Source organism: Euprymna scolopes, chromosome 28, assembly GCF_053919585.1.
Source record: "Euprymna scolopes isolate OS-2025 chromosome 28, ASM5391958v1, whole genome shotgun sequence".
In the NCBI taxonomy this organism is placed as follows: Eukaryota; Metazoa; Mollusca; class Cephalopoda; order Sepiida; family Sepiolidae; genus Euprymna; species Euprymna scolopes.
The window spans coordinates 63,913,616-63,932,321 of NC_136509.1; the positions used below are offsets into that span (position 1 = coordinate 63,913,616).

Genomic DNA, 18,706 nt, shown 5'->3' on the forward strand with positions numbered 1-18,706 from the left:
CAATTACATTTACCAAAATGATCCAAGATGGTAAAATTTAAATATATTATAAATATTACAGAATTAATATTTATGAAGTTATCTCAGCCAGATGTAAAAGCTCGATAAAACCAAATAGGAGATGGAGCTTATAATACGAGCAAACAGTTAATAAATCATGTTAAAAAACACTTTGAAATGAGTTAAAAACATATTTAATCTGAAAAATAAGATATGTGTTTCATTCTACTGCCGAGATATAAATATTTATATCTTGGCAGTAGAATGAAAAGCATATCTTATTTTTCTTTTATTAATATTATTGGAATTTTTTTCCTTTTTTCCTTGTACACATTTTTGTGAATTTTTCCATGGATTTCTGCCTTTGGATTATTATAGACCATCTTCTTCCAATTACGGGATTTTTGGATTTTACTTGTGCAAATGGAAATTCAATTAACTTTCTTGAAATTATATACTTGGATTTTACCATCACTGGATTATTTATCTTCCACCAGACTATCCATTCAGGTGTAATCACCTTTTTCTTCACCATATTCCCTCTGCTTCACTTTTTTTGTTTTCAAGTAAGATCTTTGACTTACTTGTTGTTTCATCAAATACATTTGCATGCAAAATCCGATCCTGCATTTTGCTAATTCCTACCCTCTGATGAGAAGAAAAGTATTTCTTCGAAACTCCGCGGATCAAGGACTATCCACTTATCTAGTGTTTCCTTTTCAGATTAAATATGTTTTTAACTCATTTCAAAGTGTTTTTAACATGTGTTATTAACTGTTTGCTCGTGTATATATATATATATATATATATATATATATATATATATATATATATATATATATATATATATATATATCCTACAACCCCCTGTTCTTTATTTCTCTTTACAAATATAATAATCAGTCGAAACCGAACAAAATATATTATATTATGGGGAGGGTAAGGATTGTAGATAAAAAAAAAAAAAAAAAAAAAAAAACAACAACCGCGCACTTATCAGACTTTAAGGTTAAAAATATGAAATTTAAATGTGTTTGATTTTTCAGCCATTGTGTTTGAAAGTGTGAAATTCGTTGAATATGTTAATAATCATCATCATTATATTATTACGCTTATCGCCGCGTCCGTTATCATGCTGTGCATCTCTAAAAAAGAAAAGTGGATTATTCCATATAAACATGTCGCTGTTGAGGCAAATCTAATAAAAATGATTTGTCTTTCTTCGCTTTTTGGCTAAGATCAAAGTGTAGTATCTGTTCTTCGGGTACTATATTTCAATTTCTTTTCTCTCAGTGGAAGAGAAATCCTTTACGACTAAGACAATTTTTCTCCACGTTATAAAACGACCCTGGTGTCTAAATCTATCCCGTGGGGAGGCATCGTGAATAGGTACTATGTTTAATATAACAAAGTTTTAATTTAAAAAAAAAGTAACTGGAAAAAGTTATTTCTGATTTAATTACAAATGCCCTGGAAATGTCACTTCTGATTAATTATAAAATGCCCTGGAAAATGTCCGTTCTGATTATTTTTTTGTTTACTTGCCTCCCTACACGGTCGGAATTGGACATGAGGTCGGTTAAAAATTTAGGTGAAAACCAGCTCCCCAAAAGGGCCACTCTGGTCAATAACAAAAATTAAAATTGTATCAGTAATGAAGGATTTCTCCTCCATTAACCAAGACCAAAAAAGGGGAGATTTAAGTCGCTCGAATGCTGAAACTGATACTACACCCAGAAATTCATATTGAAGCAATGGTTGCCGTGTTAATGTTTTTATGTATTACTTTCGAAATGCTGCTGAAACAGTTTATGATTTAAACACTACTTTAATTCAAGTATATTTTAAGCAGTGGGTTACGGGATATGAAGCCAGTCCCGGAAATTACTCAAACCGTTTACGATTTAAACATACTTTATTTCATGTATATTTTTAACAGTGGTGTGGGAGATATTAAATCAGTCATGAAAATGGGTGAAACCGTTTACGCCTGATACATTACTTTATTTAATGTATATTGTTAACATTGGGGTGGGAAATATGAAGCCGGTTCCAGAAATGGCTGCAACCATTCACGTTTTGGACATTACTTTATTTAATGTATATTTTTAACAGTAGGATGGGAGATAAGAATCGGTCCCGGAAATGGCTGAAAAGTTCACGATTTATACATTACTTTATGCCATGTATATTTTCAACAGCGGGGTGGGGATTATAAGTCAGTTCCAGAAATGGCTAAAACAGTTTACTATTTAGACATTACATTATTTTATGTATATTTTTAGCAGTGGGCTTAGGATATAAAGTCGGTCCCGGAAATGTCTGAAACAGTTTATTATTTAGACATTACATTATTTCATGTATATTTTTAGCAGTTGGTTTGGGATATAAAGTCAGTCCCGGAAATGACTGAAACAGTTTACGATTAAAACATTACTTTATTTAATGTATATTTTCAACAGTGGGGTGGCAGACATGAAGTCAGTCTCGGGATTCAATGAGATGTGCAAATATATACTATCAGAAAGCGTCGCCCAGTATTGAATGAGATAGGTGGAAAACATATAGTAGCAAAATACCAGCGTCGCCCGGGATCAAATGAGATAGATGAACGATATATATTAGCAGAATATGCGGCGTCACCCGCGATTGGATAAGATAGGTTAAACATATATACTATGAGAATACCCTGAATTGATCGATTTGTGTGTAATGAAATAATCAGCCCTGGCAATATATCAAAGTTATTATTTAAGTAAGGGGGAGCGACATAGTGGGTTAAAGTTATGAAAATTATTGTCGAAATTATTAACATATCCAAAAATTATGAAAAATGATGAAATGTGAGTTACTTGATTGGTGTGTTTGTAATGATATAATAAGCCAAGATAATGTATCAAATATATTATATAAGTAGGAGGGAGTGGAATAATGTGGGTTTTTAATTATAAAAATTATTGTCGAAATTAGTAACATATCCAGGATAATGTAATAATTGTAATGAATAAAGATTAAATGTGAGTTAATCGATTGTGTATTTATAATAAAATAATCAGCCCAGGAAATATATTAAAGTAATTATGTTAGTAAGAGAGGGCGATAAGGATGGTTTAAATGAAAAATAATTTTCGAAATTAGTAACATATCCAAGAATTATGAAAAATGATAATATGTTATTTAATGTATTAGTGTGTTTGTAATTAAATAATCAGACCAGACAATATATCAAAGTTATTATTTTAGTAAGTGGAGCAATGATGTCGGTTGAAATTCTGAAAAATGATTGTCGAAATGACTAACATATCCAATAAGTATGAAAAATGACGAAATGTGAGTTAATTGATTGGTGTGTTTGAAATGAAATAATCATCCCAGATAATAATCATAGTTATTATTTTAGTAGTGGGGGGTGATAATGTCAGTTAAAATATTAAAAATAATTGTCGACATGAGTACCATATCCAAGAATTAAGAAAAATGATGAAGTGTGAGTAAATTGATAATTGTGTTTTTTTTATGAAATAACCAGTCCAGGCAATATATCAAAGTATTTTTAGCAAAGAGAGGGCGACGAGGATGGTTTAAATTATAAAAAAATTATTGTCGAAATTAGTAACATATCCCAGAATTACGAAAAATGACGAAATTTGATTTAATTGATTGGTGTGTTTATAATAAAATAATCAGCCTAGACAATATATACAACGTTATTATATAAGTAAAAGGAAGGAGATAAGGAGGGCTTAAATTGTAAAAAAAATATTGTCGAAATCAGTAACATATCCAAGAATTACGAAAAACTGATGAAATATTAGTTGATTGATCTGTTTGTAAGGAAATAATCAACCTAGAAAATATATCAAAGTTATTAGTTAGTAAAGAGGGAAGGGCGAAAATGTGGGTTAAAATTATGAAAAATGATTGTCGAAATAATTAACATATTCAAGAATTATGAAAAATGATTAAATGTGATGTCATGCATTAGTGTGTTTGTAATAAAATAATAAGCCCAGACAATATTTGAAAGTTTTTTATTTTATTAAGGATGGGGCGATAATATGGGTATAAATTATAAAAAATGATTGTCGAAATTAGTAACATACCCAAGAATTATGAAAAATGATGAAATGGAAGTTAATTGATTAGTGTGTTTGTAATGAAATAATCAGCCCAGCAAACGTATCAAAGTTATTATTTTAGTAAGGTTGGGCGACAACATTTGTTTAAATTATAAAAAAACATTGTCGAAATTAGTAACATATCCAAGAATTACGAAAAATGATGAAATGTGAGTTAATTGATGTGTGTATTTGAAATGAAATAATCAGCCTAGACAATATATCAAAATTATTTTTTTAGTAAGGTGTTCGATATGGTGAGTTTAAATGATGAAAAATTATTGTCAAAATTAGTACCATATTCAAGAATTACGAAAAATGTTTAAATGTGAGTTAATTGATAGTTGTGTGTGTTTTTTTTATAAAATAATCAGCCGATACAATATATCAACTTTACTATTTTAGTAAAGGGAGTGGCAATAATGTGGGTTGAAATTATGAAAAATTATTGTCGGACATAGTAACATATTCAATAATTATGAAAAATAGTAAAATGTGAGCTAATTGACCGGTGTGTTTGTAATAAAATAATCAGCACATGAAATATATCAAAGATACAGTTTTGATAAAAAAGTAGAATAATATGATTGTGCCTTCATTCATGCTGAACAGAACGCTCACAGCATGGCTCATAGCATGGCATTACATATGAAAAATGCTGCTGTGAAATTTCCACAGGTCACGCTAGTAATTATCATTTCAGATTATCAAAAAATATATATCAACATATTTTCATTATTTATACGAAAAACATTACTTTTGAAAAAAAAAATTAATATTTTTAGTGGGCCCAATGTTGCTATTATACTATTAAATACGAAATGCTATGAAGAATCAATACAATAAAGAAAAGATGCTATGAAGAATCAATACCATAAAGAAAAGATGCTATGAAGAATCAATACCAAAAAGAAAAAAAATGCTATGAAGAACCAATACAAAAAGAAAAAAATTGCTATGAAGCATCAATACCAAAAAGTAAAAATGCTATGAAGAATCAATACAAAAAAGAAAAACAGCTATGAAGAATCAATACCAAAGAGAAAAAACATGCTATGAAGAATCAATACCAAAAAGAAAAAACATGCTATGAAGAATCAATACCAAAAAGAAAAAATGCTATGAAGAATCAATACCAAAAAAAAAATGCTATGAAGAATCAATACCAAACAGAGAAAACATGCTATGAAGAATCAATACCAAAAAGAAAATATGCTATGGAGAATCAATACCAAACAAAAAATGCTATGAAGAATGAATACCAAAAAAAATGCTATGAAGAATCAATACCAAAAAAATGCTTTGAAGAATCAATACCAACAAGAAAAAATGCTATAAAGAATCAATACCAAACAGAAAACTTGCTATGAAGAATAAATACCAAAAAGAACAAAATGCTATGAAGAACCAATACAAAAAAATGCTTTGAAGAATAAATACCAAAAAGAAAAAAATGCTATGAAGAATCAATACCAAAAAAAAAATGCTACGAAGAATCAATACCAAACAGAGAAAACATGCTATGAAGAATCAATACCAAAAAGTAAATATGCTATGGAGAATCAATACCAAACAAAAAATGCTATGAAGAATCAATACCAAAAAAAATGCTATGAAGAATCAATACCAAAAAAATGCTTTGAAGAATCAATACCAACAAGAAAAAATGCTATAAAGAATCAATACCAAAAAAATTGCTATGAAGAATCAATACCAAAAAGGAAAAATACTATGAAGAATCAATACCAAAAAAATGCTTTGAAGAATAAATACCAAAAAGAAAAAATGCTATGAAGAATCAATACAAAACAATTGCTATGAAGCATCAATACAAAAAAAAAAAATGCTATAAAGAATCAATACCAAAAAATGCTTTGAAGAATCAATACCAAAAAACAAATGCTATGAAGAATCAATATAAAAAAAATTGCTATGCAGAATGAATACCAAAAAAATGCAATGAAGAATCAATACCTAAAAAATTGCTATAAAGAATCAATACCAAAAAGAAAAAAATGCTATGAAGAATCAATACAAAAAAATGCTATGAATAACCAATACCAAAAAAAATGCCATGAAGAATCAATACCAAAAAAAAATGCTATAAAGAATCAATACAAAAAAATGCTATTAATAACCAATGCCAAAAAAAATGTTATGAAGAACCAATACCAAAAAAATGCGATGAAGAACCAATACAAAAAAATGCTATGAAGAATCAATACCAAAATGAACAAAATGGTATGAAGAATCAATACTAAAAAGAAAAAAATGCTATAAAGAATCAATACCAAAAAGAAAAAATACTATGAAGTATCAATACGAAAAAAAATGCTATGAATAACCAATACCAAAAAAATAATGCTATGAAGAATCTATACCCACAAGAAAAAATGCTATGAAGAATCAATACAAAAAAATGCTATGAAGAAGCAATACAAAAAAGAAAAATGCTATGCAGAATCAATACCAAAAAATTCTATGAATAACCAATACCAAAAAAATGCTATGAACAATCTATACCAAAAAGAAAAAAAATGCTATGAAGAACCAATGCCAAACAGAAAAAATGCTATAAAGAATCAATACCAAAAAGTAAACAAGATGGTATGAAGAATCAATACCAAAAAGGAAAATGCTATGAAGAATCAATACCAAAAAAATGCGATGAAGAACCAATACAAAAAAAATGCTATGAAGAACCAATACCAAAACGAAAAAATTCTATGAAGGATCAATAACGAAAAGAAAAAATGGTATAAAGAACCAATAAAAAAATAAAAAAATTCTATGAAGAATCAATACCAAAAAGTAAAAAAAAATGCTATGAAGAGTCAATACCAAAAAGAAAAATGCTATGAAGAATAAATACCAAAAAGAAAAAAATGCTATGAAGAATCAATACCAAAAAAATGCTTAAAAAAAGAAATACCAAAAAAATGCTATGAAGAATCAATACCAAAAGGGAAAAATGCTATAAAGAACCAATACCAAAAAAACGCTATGAAGAACCAATACCACAAAAAAATTCTGTCAAGAATCAATACCCCAAAAAAATGCTATGAAGAATCCACACCAAAAAAAACAAATGCTATGAAGAATCAATACCAAAAATGCTATGAATAACCAATACAAAAGAAATGCTGTGAAGAATCATTACCAAAAGAAAAATGCTATGAAGAATCAATACCAAAAAGAAAAAAATGCTATGAAGAACCAATACCACAAAGAAAAACATTCTATGGAGAATAAATACCAAAAAGTAAAAAAATGCTATGAAGAAACAATGCAAAAAAATGCAATAAAAATAAAAAAAAATGCTATCAAGAATCAATACCAAAAAAATGTTATGAAGAATCAATACCTAAAACAATGCTATGAATGGTTAAATACCAAAGAAATGCTATGAAGAATCAGTACCAAAAAAATGCTATGAATAATCAATACCAAAACAAATTCTATGAAGAATCGATACCAAAAAATGCTTTGAAGAATCAATACCAAAAAATGCTATGAAGAATCAATACCAAAAAAAATGCTTTGAACAATCAATACAAAAAAGAAAAATGCTATGAAGAATCAATACCAAAAAATTGTTATGAAGAATCAATACCAATAAGAAAAAATGCTATGAAGAATCAATACCAAAAAAATGCTGTGAAGAATCATTACCAAAAAGAAAAAATGCTATGAAGAATCAATACACAAAAAAATTTCTATGAAGAATCTATACCAAAAAGGAAAAATGCTATGAAGAATCAATACCAATAAAAATGATTTGAAGAATCAATACTAAAAAACAAATGCTATGAAGAATCAATATCAAAAAGATGGCTATGAAGAATCAATACCAAACAGAAAAAATGCTATGAAGAATCAATCACAAAAAAACTGATACAATGGAGAACCAATACAAAAAATGCTATGAAGAATCAATACCAAAACAAAATGATATTAAGCATCAATACAAAAAAATGCTATGACTAACCAATGCCAAATAAAATGCCATGAAGAATTAATACCAAAAAAAATGCTATGAAGAATCTACACAAAAAATGCTATGAATAATCAATACCAAAAAGAAAAAATGCTATGAAGAATCAATACCAAAAAGAAAAAAATGCTATGAAGAACCAATACAAAAAAAAAATGCTATGAAGAATCTATACCTAAAAGAAAAAAATGCTATGAAGAATCAATACCAAAAAAATGCTATGAAGAATCAATATCAAAAAGAGAAAACATTCTATGAAGAATCAATACCAAAAAGAAAATATGCTATGGAGAATAAATACCAAAAAGAAAACATGCTATGAAGAATCAATACAAAAAATGCTTTGAAGAATAAATACCAAAAAGAAAACATGCTATGAAGAATCAATACCAAAAAGAAAATATGCTATGGAGAATCAATACCAAAAAGAAAACATGCTATGAAGAATCAATACAAAAAAATGCTTTGAAGAATAAATACCAAAAAGAAAACATGCTATGAAGAATCAATACAAAAAAATGCTTTGAAGAATAAATACCAAACAAAAAATGCTATGAAGAATCAATACAAAAAAACTGCTATGAAGAATCAATACCAACAAAAATGCTTTGAAGAATCAATACCAACAAGAAAATATGCTATGAAGAATCAATACCAAAAAAATTGCTATGAAGAATCAATACCAAAAAGGAAAAATGCTATGAAGAATCAATACGAAAAAAAATGCTTTGAAGAATAAATACCAAAAAGAAAAAATGCTATGAAGAATCAATACCCAAAAATGCTTTGAAGAATAAATACAAAAAACAAATGCTATGAAGAATCAATACAAAAAAATTGCTATGAATAACCAATGCCAAATAAACTGCTATGAAGAATCAATACCAAAAAGAAAAAAAAGCTATGAAGAACCAATACCAAAAAGAAAAAATGCTATGAAGAATCAATACCAAAAAAAAGCGATGAAGAACCAATACAAAAAATGCTATGAAGAATCAATACCCAAAAGAAAAAATGGTATGAAGAATCAATACCAAAAAGAAAATAATGCTATGAAGAATCTATACCAACAAGAAAAAATGCTATAAAAAATCAATACAAAAAAATGCTATGAAGAACCAATACAAAACAGAAAAAATGCTATAAAGAATCAATACCAAAAAGTAATAAAAGATGCTATGAAGAATCAATACTAAAAAGGAAAATGCTATGAAGAATCAATACCAAAAAATGCGATGAAACACCAATACAAAAAAATGCTATGAAGAACCAATACCAAAACGAAAAAATGCTATGAAGGATCAATAACGAAAAGAAAAAATGGTATAAAGAACCAATAAAAAACTAAAAAAAATTCTATGAAGTATCAATACCAAAAAGTAAAATGCTATGAAGAATAAATACCAAAAAGAAAAAAATGCTATGAAGAATAAATACCAAAAGGGAAAAATGCTATAAAGAACCAATACCAAAAAACGCTATAAAGAACCAATACCACAAAAAAAATTCTGTGAAGAATCAATTCCCCAAAAAACACGCTATGAAGAATCAACACCCCAAAAAACCAAATGCTATGAAGAATCAATACAAAAAATGCTATAAATAACCAATACAAAAAAATGCTGTGAAGAATCATTACCAAAAGAAAAATGCTATGAAGCATCAATACCAAAAAGAAAAAAAATGCTATGAAGAACCAATACCAAAAAGAAAAACATTCTATGGAGAATAAATACCAAAAAGTAAAAAAAATGCTATGAAGAATCAATACAAAAAGAAAATGTTCTGAAGAATCAATACCAAAAAAATGCTGTGAAGAATCAATACAAAAAGAAAATGTTCTGATGAATCGATACCAAAAAATGCTTTGAAGAATCAATACCAAAAAACTGCGATGAAGAATCAATACCAAAAAAGGCCATGAAGAATCAACACCCAAAAAAACAAATGCTATGAAGAATCAATACCAAAAAATGCAATGAAGAATCAATACCAAAAAAATGCTTTAAACAATCAATACCGAAAAGAAAAATGCTATGAAGAATCAATACCAAAAAATTGTTATGAAGAATCAATACCAATAAGAAAAAATGCTATGAAGAATCAATACCAAAAAAATGCTGTGGAGAATCATTACCAAAAAGAAAAAATGCTATGAAGAATCAATACACAAAAAAATTTCTATGAAAAATCTATACCAAAAAGAAAAAATGTTATGAAGAATCAATACCAATAAAAATGCTTTAATCAATACATAACAAATGCTATGAAGAATCAATATCAAAAAGATTGCTATGAAGAATCAATACGAATAAGAAAAAATGCTATGAAGAATCAATAACAAAAAAACTAATACAATGAAGAACCAATACCAAAAAAATGCTATCAAAGAATCAATACCAAACAAAAAATGATATGAAGCATCAATACAAAAAAATGCTATGACTAACCAATGCCAAAAAAAATGCCATGAAGAATTAATACCAAAAAAAATGCTATGAAGAATCAACACAAAAAATGCTATGAATAATCAATACCAAAAAGAAAAAAAGCTGTGAAGAATCAATACCGAAAAGAAAAAATGTTATGAAGAACCAATTCCAAAAAAAAACGCTATGAAGAACCAATACCAAAAAAAAATTCTGTGAAGAATCAATACCAAAAAAACGCTATGAAATATAAACACTCAAAATAACAAATGCTATGAAGAATCAATACAAAAAAATGCTATGAATAAGCAATACAAAAAAAACGCTATGAAGAATCAATACCAAAAGAAAATATGCTATGAAGCATCAATACCAAAAAGAAAAAAATGCTATGAAGAACCAATACCCAAAAGAAAAAAATTCTCTGGGGAATCAATACCAAAAAGTAAAAAAAATACTATGAAGAATCAATACAAAAAAATGCAATGAAGAATCAATACTAAAAAAAAAATGCTATAAAGAATCAATACCAAAATAAATGTTATAAAAAATCAATACCAAAAGAAGCTATGAAGAATCAATACCAAAAAAATGCTATGAAGAATCAATACCAAATAAAAATGCTATGAATTATCAATACCAATAAAAATGCTATGAAGAATCAATACCAAAAAAATGCTATGAAGAATCAATACAAAAAAATACTATAAAGAATCAATACAAATAAAATTGCAATGAAGAATCAATACAAAAAAATGCTATGAAGAATCAATACAAAAACACAATGCTATGAAGAATCAATACAAAAAATAAAATGCTATGAAGAATCAATACAAAAAAACAATGCTATGAAGAATCAATACACAAAACAAAATACTTTGAAGAATCAATACAAAAAAATTCTATGAAGAATCAATACAAAAAAATGCTATGAACAATCAATACAAAAAAATGCTATGAAGAATCAATACCCAAAAAAATCTATAAAGAATCAATACAAAAAAAATGCTATGAAGAATCAATACAAAAAAATGCAATGAAGAATCAATACCAAAAAATGCTTTGAAGAATCAATACCAAAAAAAATGCTATGAAGAATCAATACCAAAAAAAAGGCTATGAAGAATATACCAAAATAAAATGCTATGAAGAATCAATACCAAAAAAAAAGCTATGAAGAATCAATACCAAAAAAATGCTATGAGGACTCAATACAAAAAAAATGCTATGAAGAATCAATACCAAACAATGCTATGAAGAATCAATACCAAAAAAAAATGCTATTAAGAATCATTACCAAAAAAAAAATTCTATGAAGAATCAATACCAAAAAAAAATGCTATGAAGTATCGATACCAAAAAAAATGCTATGAAGAATCAATACCAAAAAACTGCGATGAAGAATCAATACCAAAAAAAGGCTATGAAGAATCAACACCCAAAAAAACAAATGCTATGAAGAATCAATACCAAAAAATGCTATGAAGAATCAATACCAAAAAAATGGTTATAAAGAATCAATACCAAAAAGAAAAAATGCTATGAAGAATCAATACCAAAAAATACTTTTAAGAATCATTACCAAAAAGAAAAAATGCTATAAAGAATCAATACACAACAAAATTTCTATGAAGAATCTATACCAAAAAGGAAAAATGCTATGAAGAATCAATACCAAAAAAAAGCTTTGAAGAATCTATACCAAAAAGAAAAAATGCTATGAAGACTCAATACCTAAAACATTGCAATGAAGAATCAAAACCAAAAAGAAAAAATGCTATGAAGAATCAATACCAATAAAAATGCTTTGAAGAATCAATAGCAAAAAAAAGCTATGAAGGATCAATACCAAAAAATTGCTATGATGAATGAATACCAAAAAAATGCTATGAAAAATCAATACCTAAAAAATTGCTATGAAGAATCAATACCAAAAAGAAAAAATGCTATGAAGAATTAATAACAAAAAAACTAATACAATAAAGAATCAAAACAAAAAACAATGCTATGAAGAATCAATACCAAAAAAAAATTATATAAAGCATCATTTCCCAAAAAAATGCAATGACTAACCAATGCAAAAAAAATGCTATGAAGAATCAATACCAAAAAAATGCTATGAAGAATCAACACAAAAAAATGCTATGAATAATCAATGCAAAAAAACATGCTATGAAGAACCAATACCAAAGAGAAAAAATGCTATGAAGAATCAATACCAAAAAGAAAAAATGCTATGAAGAATCAATACCAAAAAGAAAAAATGCTATGAAGAATCATTACCAAAAAGAAAGAATGGTATGAAGTATCAATACCAAAAAGAAAAAAATGGTATGAAGAATCATTACAAAAAAGAAAAAATGGTATGAAGAATCAATACCAAAAAGGAAAAAATGCTATAAAGAATCAATACCCACATAAAAAAATGCTATGAAGAATCAATACAAAAAAATGCTATGAATAACCAATACCAAAAAAACAATGCTATGAAGAATCAATATCAAAAAGAAAAAATGCTATGAAGAATCAATACAACAAAAATACTATGAAGAAGCAATACCAAAAAGAAAAAATGCTATGCAGAATCAATACCAAAAAGAAAACAATGCTATGAAGAATCAATACCAAAAAGAAAAAATGGTATGACGAAGCAATACCAAAAACAAAAATGCTATGAAGAATCAATACCAAAAAGAAAACAATTCTATGAAGAATCAATACCAAAAAGAAAAAATGGTATGAAGAATCAATACCAAAAAAATGCGATGGAGAACCAATACAAAAAAAATGCTATGAAGAACCAATACCAAAAAGAAAAAATGCCAAAAAGAAAACAATTCTATGAAAAATCAATACCAAAAAGAAAAATGCTATGAAGAATCAATACCAAAAAAATGCGATGGAGAACCAATACAAAAAAAATGCTATGAAGAACCAATACCCAAAAGAAAAAATGCTATGAAGAATCAATACCAAAAAAATGCGATGGAGAACCAATACAAAAAAATGCTATGAAGAACCAATACCAAAAAGAAAAAATGCTATGAAGAATCAATACAAAAAAGAAAAATGCTATGAAGAATCAATACCAAAAAGAAAAAATACTATGAAGAATCAATTCCAAAAAAAATGCTATGAAGAATCAATACCAAAAAAATGCTTTGAAGAATAAATACCAAAAAAAATGCTATGAAGAATCAATACCAAAAAGAAAAAATGCTATGAAGAACCAATTCCAAAAAAGCGCTATGAAGAACCAATACCAACAAAAAAATTCTGTGAAGAGTCAAAACCTAAAAACAATGTTATGAAGAATCAATACAAAAAAAAGCTATGAAGAATCAATATCAAAAAATGCTATGAAGAATCAATACCAAATAAAAATGCTATGAAGAATCAATACCAAAAAATAGCTATGAAGAATCAATACCAAAAAAATGCTATGAAGAATCAATACAAAAAAATGCTATAAAGAATTAATACAAAAAAATTGCAATGAAGAATCAATACCAAAAAAATGTTATGAAGAATCAATACAAAAAAAACAATGCTATGAAGAATCAATACCAAAAAGTAAAAATGCTATGAAGAATCAATACCAAGAAAAATCCTTTGAAGAATCAATACAAAAAAATGCTATTAAGAAACAATACCAAAAACAAAATGCTTTGAAGAATCAATACCAAAAAATGCTATGAAGAATCAATACCAAAAAAAGGCTATGAAGAATCAATACCAAATAAAAAATGCTATGAAGAATCAATACTAAAAAAAATGTTATGAAGAATCAATACAAAAAAAAAGCTATGAAGAATCAATACCAACAAATGCTATGAAGAATCAATACCAAATAAAAATGCTATGAAGAATCAATACCAAAAAAATGCTATGGAGAATCAATACCAAAAAAATGCTATGAAGAATCAATACAAAAAAATGCTATAAAGAATTAATACAAAAAAATTGCTATGAAGAACTAATACCAAAAAAATGTTATGAAAAATCAATACAAAAAAACAATGCTATGAAGAATCAATACCAAAAATAAAATGCTATGAAGAATCAATACAAAAAAACAATGCTATGAAGAATCAATACCTAAAACAAAATGCTTTGAAGAATCAATACAAAAAAAATGCTATGAAGAATCAATATCAAAAAAATGCTATGAACAATCAATACAAAAAATGCTATGAAGAATCAATACCAAAACAAAATGCTATGAAGAATCAATACCCAAAAAAATGCTATGAAGAATCAATACAAAAAAAGCTATGAAGGATCAATACCAAAAAAATACTTTGAAGAATCAATACCAAAAAAAATGCTATGAAGAATTAATACCAAAAAAATGCTATGAAGAATCAATACCAAAAAAAAAATGCTATGAAGAATCAATACCAAAAAAATACTTTTAAGAATCAATACCAAAAAAATGCAATGAAGAATCAATACCAAAAAAAGGCTATGACGAATCAATACCAAAATAAAATGCTATGAAGAATCAATACCAACAAAAATGCTATGAAGAATCAATACAAAAAAAATGCTATGAAGAATCAATACAAAAAAAATGCTATGAAGAATCAATACCAAAAAGAAAAAATGCTATGAAGAATCAATACCAAAAAGAAAAAATGCTATGAAGAATCATTATTAAAAAGAAAGAATGGTATGAAGTATCAATACCAAAAAGAAAAAATGGTATGAAGAATCATTACAAAAAAGAAAAAATGGTATGAAGAATCAATACCAAAAAGGAAAAAATGCTATAAAGAATCAATACCCACATAAAAAAATACTATGAAGAATCAATACAAAAAAATGCTATGAATAACCAATACCAAAAAAACAATGCTATGAAGAATCAATATCAAAAAGAAAAAATGCTATGAAGAATCAATACAACAAAAATACTATGAAGAAGCAATACCAAAAAGAAAAAATGCTATGCAGAATCAATACCAAAAAGAAAACAATGCTATGAAGAATCAATACCAAAAAGAAAAAATGGTATGACGAAGCAATACCAAAAACAAAAATGCTATGAAGAATCAATACCAAAAAGAAAACAATTCTATGAAGAATCAATACCAAAAAGAAAAAATGGTATGAAGAATCAATACCAAAAAAAATGCGATGGAGAACCAATACAAAAAAAATGCTATGAAGAACCAATACCAAAAAGAAAAAATGCCAAAAAGAAAACAATTCTATGAAAAATCAATACCAAAAAGAAAAATGCTATGAAGAATCAATACCAAAAAAATGCGATGGAGAACCAATACAAAAAAAATGCTATGAAGAACCAATACCCAAAAGAAAAAATGCTATGAAGAATCAATACCAAAAAAATGCGATGGAGAACCAATACAAAAAAATGCTATGAAGAACCAATACCAAAAAGAAAAAATGCTATGAAGAATCAATACAAAAAAGAAAAATGCTATGAAGAATCAATACCAAAAAGAAAAAATACTATGAAGAATCAATTCCAAAAAAAATGCTATGAAGAATCAATACCAAAAAAATGCTTTGAAGAATAAATACCAAAAAAAATGCTATGAAGAATCAATACCAAAAAGAAAAAATGCTATGAAGAACCAATTCCAAAAAAGCGCTATGAAGAACCAATACCAACAAAAAAAATCTGTGAAGAGTCAAAACCTAAAAACAATGTTATGAAGAATCAATACAAAAAAAAGCTATGAAGAATCAATATCAAAAAATGCTATGAAGAATCAATACCAAATAAAAATGCTATGAAGAATCAATACCAAAAAATAGCTATGAAGAATCAATACCAAAAAAATGCTATGAAGAATCAATACAAAAAAATGCTATAAAGAATTAATACAAAAAAATTGCTATGAAGAATCAATACCAAAAAAATGTTATGAAGAATCAATACAAAAAAAAACAATGCTATGAAGAATCAATACCAAAAAGTAAAAATGCTATGAAGAATCAATACCAAGAAAAATCCTTTGAAGAATCAATACAAAAAAATGCTATTAAGAAACAATACCAAAAAAAAATGCTTTGAAGAATCAATACCAAAACATGCTATGAAGAATCAATACCAAAAAAAGGCTATGAAGAATCAATACCAAATAAAAAATGCTATGAAGAATCAATACCAAAAAAAAATGTTATGAAGAATCAATACAAAAAAAAAGCTATGAAGAATCAATACCAAAAAATGCTATGAAGAATCAATACCAAATAAAAATGCTATGAAGAATCAATACCAAAAAAATGCTATGAAGAATCAATACCAAAAAAATGCTATGAAGAATCAATACAAAAAAAATTCTATGAAGAATCAATACTAAAATAAAATGCTATGAAGAACCAATACCAAAAAAAAAATGCTATGAAGAACCAATGCAAAAAAAAAATGCTATGAAAAATCAATACCAAAAAAGAAGAAAGTTATATAAGTAACTGCGCGTTTTGCTAAAACTACGATCGTTTGTTTCGGCAGTTTTTCGTTACGTGATATTTCCCTTTCTATGGTAAACCATAGAGGCCCACAAATAGTTGTTCGTATTTACAAACAGTTTTTATCCCCCCCTTTTTTGCACTGACTTATTTTTGACAAAGCCAAAAGGGTCACCCATCTGGTACTAGCCAGCATTATCTTAACTTCGGGTGTTATTTAGGTACAAACATGTATCGCTTATGAAAATGAAATTAAATCCATACAAAGTTGATTCTTCACTTATTCGTCAAAACAAACGTTAAAAATACATGGACATTTTCAGGACTTAATGATTTTATTCATTGATGCAAAAGTTATCGTAGTTTCTTTGAAACTATCATTAAATTTTGGATTTGTTAACTTCGTCATACAAAATGTTTAGACTGAGATAAAAGATGGAATTCTATGAAATTCACTTACGTTATGTTATATTTTTACATATTCTTATAGCAAATCATCCTAAATCTTATTTAGAAAAAAATATTAATTGGGTTAAAAACCTTTTTCAAAAAAATAAATGTGTTACTCATCAAGACAAAAATGACGGTGAATTGTTTTTTTATTTTGTTAAATTTTTTTGAAAATTCAAAATGTATAATTATATAAAAATTAGTAGAAAACGTTTTCTATTATTCTGCTTTTCATATTATTTCGTACAGGTTTTTATCTTTCTGGAAAAAAGCTGCTCAAGAATAAATGGTGTTGATAAATTTTAATTCGTTAAAAAAACAACTTGTTTTATCTACCATTTTTTGGCCATTTGTGGTTTGTTGTATTTATTGTTGCAATTAACCGTCTCATTTTTTTTGTCCAGATTGTTTACCTTAGTTTTTCCTTTGCTTTGTTTCTAATGCAGTCATCGGATCGATTATTTATTATTGTAATCAGTAATTGATATTTCTTACCACCTTATAAAAGTTCTAACAATAACACAAACTGCTAACATGATAACGCTAACCTTATTTTCAGGTTAGTACAACAGTTGTCATCCTCTACTCTTAAGTTGCTATCATGAACTTATCAATATTCAAAATAAGATTAAGTAACTAAATGCCTGATGTTTTAGTTTTTTAAAGCTTTTCATTTGGGTATAATGATGTGATAATTTTAAATGGAACTTTAACGTTTGGAGTTGGATTATCAAAACTTATATTTCAGGAAGTTAATATTTTCCATCTTAGAGACCTTTTTTACAGTATAACATGAAATATAGCTTGATAAATGAACTATTTTGAGAGACCTGTGTAATCTCCTCCGTAATATTAAACTCTGTCTACGATATGCAAATATTTTTACTAGATCGGCTAACTGATGTTGTTAACCACGGTAAAATTACATTATTTTTTATCAATAACAAGTCACACGCGACGTCAATATTACTGTAAAAATCAAAGCAACTAATGACGATAAAACTTTCAATAAAAAAAACAAATACACCGATTAAATTAAAGAACACATACCGAAAAGTATGCGCATACATTTTACTTAAATATAAGCTATTGCTCTCTTTTCCTCTCTTTCATTGTCATAATGTGACATTTGAAAATTAAGTTTATATGTACCATAGATTAATCTCTGTTTAATCATAAAAAATATGACGAGTTCTTACTAGAAAATATTTTTGTTGTGTATATTAAAAGTAAAATGAAAATAGTCTTCACTTGAATCGAATTGAATTTAA

General features: G+C 26.8%; 1 protein-coding gene and 1 non-coding gene across 5 annotated transcripts in view; both read left to right on the top strand.

Moving 5' to 3' along the window:
* Nucleotides 1-18,706, top strand: part of LOC145249678 (dexamethasone-induced Ras-related protein 1-like) — a 1,077,461-nt gene that overhangs the window by 765,895 nt on the left and 292,860 nt on the right. The gene's annotated exons all lie outside the window — the stretch shown is intronic.
* Nucleotides 1,213-1,415, top strand: LOC145249851 (U2 spliceosomal RNA). The gene has a single exon (XR_013863580.1). It is a non-coding gene; the product is annotated as a U2 spliceosomal RNA (small nuclear RNA).